We start from the raw sequence: 6,000 nt of genomic DNA, 5'->3' as shown, positions 1-6,000 counted from the left end.
TCACTACATACAGCAACAATAAATACTGTATACTGAAAAGTGCACTAGTGTATACTCTATACTACATACAGCAACAATACATACTGTATACTGAATAGTGCACTAGTGTATACTGTATACTTCATTCTGCACCAGTATATACTGTATACTACATACAACAACAATACATACTGTATACTGAATAGTGCACTAGTGTATACTGTATACTTCATTCTGCACCAGTATATACTGTATACTATATACAGCAACAATACATACTGTATACTGAATAGTGCACTAGTGTAAACTGTATACTACATTCTTCACCAGTATATACTGTACACTACACACAGCAACAATACATACTGTATACTGAATAGTGCACTTGTGTATACTGTATACTACATTCTGCACCAGTATATACTGTACACTACACACAGCAACAATACATACTGTATACTGAATAGTGCACTAGTGTATACTGTATACTACATACAGCAACAATACATACTGTATAGTGCACTAGTGTATACTGTTCACTACATACAGCAACAATACATACTGTATACTAAATAGTGCACTAGTGTATACTGTATACTACATACAGCAACAATACATACTGTATACTGAATAGTTCACTAGTGTACTGTATAGTACATACAGCAACAATACATACTGTATACTGAATAGTGCACTAGTGTATACTGTATACTATATACAGCAACAATGCATACTGTATACTGAATAGTGCACTAGTGTATACTGTATACTACATACAGCATCAATACATACTGTATACTGAACAGTGCACTAGCGTATACTGTATACTTCATTCTGCACCAGTATATACTGTATACTACATACAACAACAATACATACTGTATACTGTATAGCGCACTAGTGTATACTGTACATTATATACAGCAACAATCATCAGAATCAGAATACTTTATTGATCCCAGAGGGAAATTGCAGTTATTACAGTAGCATCCATTTATGTAGAAAGAATAAACACTCTACTAGCTAAAAACTAAGAAGAAAAAAAATAATTTAAAAAGTTATTTACACATAATTAAATAATTAAATGCTTGCATTATTATTGCACATATGAATACAAAAATGCACTGAATATTGCACAGAATATTGCACAGGTGAACCATAGTGTCACATATTAAGGGAGGAATTATATAGTTTGATGGCCACAGGTAGAAAAGACTTCCTGTGGCACTCTGTGGTGCATTTTGGGAGAATGAGTCTTGCACTGAATGTGCTCCTTTTACTCATCACTGTGGCATAAAGTGGGTGGGAGCCATTGTTCATAATGACCTGCAGCTTAGACAGCATCCTCCTCTCCGATACTGCTGTCAGAGAGTCCAGCTCCACACCCACAACATCACATCATCTGTTGAGTCTGTTGGCATCTGCCACCCTCAGCCTGCTTCCCCAGCATGCAACAGCATAGAGGATAGCACTCGCTACCACAGACTCATAGAAGATCTTGAGCATAGTCCGGCAGATGTTGAAGGACCTCAGGCGCCTCAAAAAATAGAGCTGACTTTGGCCCTTCCTGTAGAGGGCATCAGTGTTCTTAGCCCACTCCAGTTTATTGTCAATGTGCACTCCCAGATATTTGTAGTCCTCCATAATGTCCACAATGACCCCCCTGATGGACAGAGGAGTCACCGGTGCCTTGTCCCTCCTCAGGTCCACCACCAGTTCCTTTGTCTTTGTCACATTGAGCTGCAGGTGGTTCACCGTTGCCCTGTACTCATCCTCATCACCCCTTCTGATACATCCAACTATTGCAGAGTCATCAGAAAACTTCTGTAGATGACAGTTCTCTGTGCAGTAGCTGAAGTCTGTGGTGTAGAGGGTAAAGAGGAAGGGAGAGAGGACCATTCCCTGCGGAGTTCCAGTGTTGCTGATCACTCTATCCGACACACAGTGCTGCAGGCGTACATACTGTGGTCTGCCAGTTAGGTAGTCAACAATCCAGGACACGAGGGGGGCGTCTACTTGCATCACTGTCAGAAGAGCAGGCCGAATGGTGTTGAATGCACTGGAGAAGTAAAAAAACATGACCCTCACAGTGCTGGCTGGCTTGTCCAGGTAAGCGTAGACTCGGTTAAGCAGGTAGATGATGGCGTCCTCTACTCCCAGACGGGGCTGATAGGCGAACTGGAGGGGGTACAGAAGTGACTGGACTATGGGCCAGAGCTGATCCAGGATGAGCCTCGCCATGGTTTTTATGATGTGGGACGTCAGTGCTACTGGCCTGTAATCCTTGATGTCACTAGGTCGCGGCGTCTTCAGAACAGGAACAATGCAGGACGTCTTCCACAACACAGGGACCCTCTGGAGACTCAGGCTCATATTAAAAACATACTGCAGTACTCCACAAAGCTGGGTGGCACAGGCTTTAAGCACCCTGGCGGGGACCCCATTAGGTCCTGCAGCCTTGTTTGTTTGGAGTCTCTTTAATTGTTTTCTCACCTGGTCAGCAGTGAGGCTCACTGTAGAGGTGGCGAGTGGGGGAGGGGTGGAGGTGTGAGGTGGACGATCACAGGAGGGGGCAGACTACCAGGAGGAGGAGGAAGGGGGAGTGTAGTGGGTGGCTGAGGACCAGCAGCAGAAGAATCAGTACTGGGGAGGACAGAGCTTGTAGTGTCAAATCTGTTAAAGAACAGATTTAGCTCATTGGCCCTGGACCAGGGGGGTATTCCAGAAAGCGGGTTTAACAAACCTCAAACTTAAACCTGAACTCCGAGTTGACTTATCTTGTTGTGTCATAGCCGGAGGTTTCGGTTCCACAAAAGCGGATCAGCGTTAGATTACTCAACTCTGAGTAGATTAAAACTGGCAGAAGCGGTTTCACGGTTAACTATAAACAGGCATTCTCAATGGAGTGACGATAAATGGATTCACCATGGCTGTGAATGAAACACCAATAGAACTGTTCATTTTAATGTTTGCATGTGCAGATCATGAAACTGTTAGACGTAAAAGTAATACAGCAGCGTCCGTAAAAAAAAGATGTCGCAAATGGAAAAAAAAAAGAGTTAATGCGTGAGTTTAAATGAAAAACAAAACCTTAACCATAATTCAACATTTAGCAGAAGGAAAGGTAAAATTGTTTAATATGTCAGTTGTAATATTTGTCTTGATTTTAAACTTTTTTTCTTTCATTTACTCAATCTAGGTGTAATCCAAGTGGAATCAGATGCACATGGCAGCAGATAAAAATGAAACACAAAAACTGCCTATGTTCAAGGCATGTTTATTACATGTAAATCATTAGTTTGTAGTGCATAAACTGTGGAATATTAAGAACTGCATTGGTACAGTCTGAACACTTTTTATTGCCATCTCTCCAGTGATTGGTGGTCCTGCAATTGTTAGTGACCTAAATGTCCCTATCCTAATAAATATAAACAATACAAAAAAAAAAAAAACACAGTTGAAGGACGATAAAGAAACCATCTCCGCTGCCTCAGAGTGGGATGATACTGGGAGACCTACAGAGGTACAGGATATGTTGAACATAGAGCATGGCATTTCATTTGATCTACCATTATAATGTGTGTGACTGTCCTCTAACAGAATGTGATGGGCAGTTCCGAATCAGATGAGGGACCGTCCACCTCCAAAGCTCAGATTAGAACAGTAAAAATGTCTTACCAAATATCTGAAATATGTAGAACACAAAAAGCTATGTTTGATCATAGTGTGCTATTTTTGTCTCTTTCTTTCAAGTTGGGTGTAAATGAGATGGACTATACAAGGTCTATCTGGAGAAACAAACTGCAAAGTGTGATCCTCAGGTGGAGCATATAAAACAGACAAGGCTAGAAATTCAGTTGCTTGAATTTAAGATGGGTGTCAGTGCTAAGGGTGTATAAATATGAATGTTCTCACTAAAGAATAAGGACAAGGAAATTAACTCGTTGCACTGTTTTATTTTCAGTGATCATGCACAGAGCCTGACCATTTGGCTTCAATATTTGTAATGTGGGTAGCATCACATAAGATTTTAATGAAAGCATCTCCGTAAGATGGAGAACAGTGTTACATTGTTTTATTTGACATTTGTTCATTTTTTAAGATAATGGTCACTACCTGTATGTGGAGGGATATTCTGTCTGCTGTTTAAATAATAAAAGACAACATTTTAATAAAATAAAATCCACGTCTGTTAGCTACCCACCCACACACAGCTGTAACATACAGTGCTCAGCATAAATGAGTACACCCCCTTTGAAAAGTAAGATTTTAATCAATATCTCACTGAACACAGGAAAAATTTTTGAAATTTTGAAAAGACTGAGCTTCATAGAACATTACTTTAACCCATAGCATAAAAGTAAGGTTAATAATATAACTTAGATTACAAAATATTCAGTTTTACTTAAATGAGCTGATGCAAAAATGAGTACACCCTACATCAAAAAGTACTACATCTACTATTTTGTATGACCTCTATAATTTTTAAGAACAGCATTAAGTCTTCTAGGCATGGAATAAACAAGTTGGCGACAAATTGCAACGTCTATCTTTTTTTATTCTTCAAGAACAACCTCTTTTAGAGCCTGGATGCTGGATGAAGAGTGATGCTCAACTTGTGTCTTCAGAATTCCCCATAAGTGTTCGACTGGGTTCAAATCAGGAGACATACTGAATCACTTTCACCCTGTTCTTATTTAGAAATGCAACAGTGGCCATAAATGTGTGTTTTGGATCATTGTCATGTTGGAAAAGTGCATGACAACCAAGGGCACGAAGTGATGGTAGCATCTTGTCCTTCAATATAGAGCAGTACATCTGTAAATTCATGATACTATTGATTAAATGCAGCTCCCCAACACCAGTAGTACTCATGCAGCCCCACTTAAGGACACTGCCACCACCATGTTTCAATGTAGGCACCATGCATTCTTCTTTGTACTTCTTACCTTTGCAACGCCATACAGTTTGGAAGCCATCAGTTCCAAAAACATTTATTTTGGTCTCATCACTCCAGAGTATAGAGTCCCAGTGGTCTTCATCTTTTTCAGCATGGGCCCTGGCAAATTCTACGTGGGATTTTTTGTGCATGGGCTTTAGGAGAGGCTTCCTTCGTGGACAATACACATGCATGCCATTCTTTTGCAGTGTATGCCGTACTGTGTCATGGGAAAAAGTCAAGCCAGTTTGGCTTTTTACCTCTTTAGCTAACTGCAGTGAACTTGCATGGCGATTTTCTTCAACCCTTCTCATCAGAAGACGCTCCTATTCGGGTGTTAACTTCCGTGGATGGCCTGGACGTCTCTGTGAGATGGTTGCAGTTCCATCTTTGTTAAACTTTTGTATTACTTTTGCTACAGTATTCATGCTGATCAGTAAAGCTTTGCTGATCTTCTTGTAGCCTTTACCTTTTTTGTGTAAAGAAATGCTATTCTTTCTCAGGTCTTGTAACATTTCTCTTTCATGTGATGCCACCGCTGACAGCATGAAATGGGACGGGGTTTTCTTTGTTAAGTAACACCTTTTAAACTGTGAACTGTCTGCTGGACACCTGTTTAATGAATAATTAAACTCACATGTTGAACGTCTTATAGGAAAACAGGCTTATATGTTCACCATCAAGCTTATCTGGATCATCTGGTCAGATATAAAGAGGCTTTAAACAATGCTCGCACTACCTACTACACTTCTACAATTACAAAGGCAGGCCTGGATCCCAAGCGACTCTTTACTACTGTGAATAAACTTTTGCATCCCCCCTCAGACTCCCTGGCTCCATCATCGGATTTATGTAATGCATTTCTTAACTTTTTCAGGGACAAAGTGTCCAACATTTACCAGGAAATACTGAATGATCAGACATGTAAATCACTGCTGTCATCTCCAATCTCTTTCGGTACTTCCTCTTCCCTGCACACTTTCTCGTCTTTTGCATCTGTCAATCCTGTTTGCATCACTAGAATTATAACAGGCTCCAAGACCACTACCTCACTCATTGATCCTGCCCCTGCAGTTCTTCTC

Source organism: Trichomycterus rosablanca, chromosome 15 (assembly GCF_030014385.1).
Source record: "Trichomycterus rosablanca isolate fTriRos1 chromosome 15, fTriRos1.hap1, whole genome shotgun sequence".
In the NCBI taxonomy this organism is placed as follows: domain Eukaryota; kingdom Metazoa; phylum Chordata; class Actinopteri; order Siluriformes; family Trichomycteridae; genus Trichomycterus; species Trichomycterus rosablanca.
Note: the sequence above shows the minus strand (reverse complement) of the source record.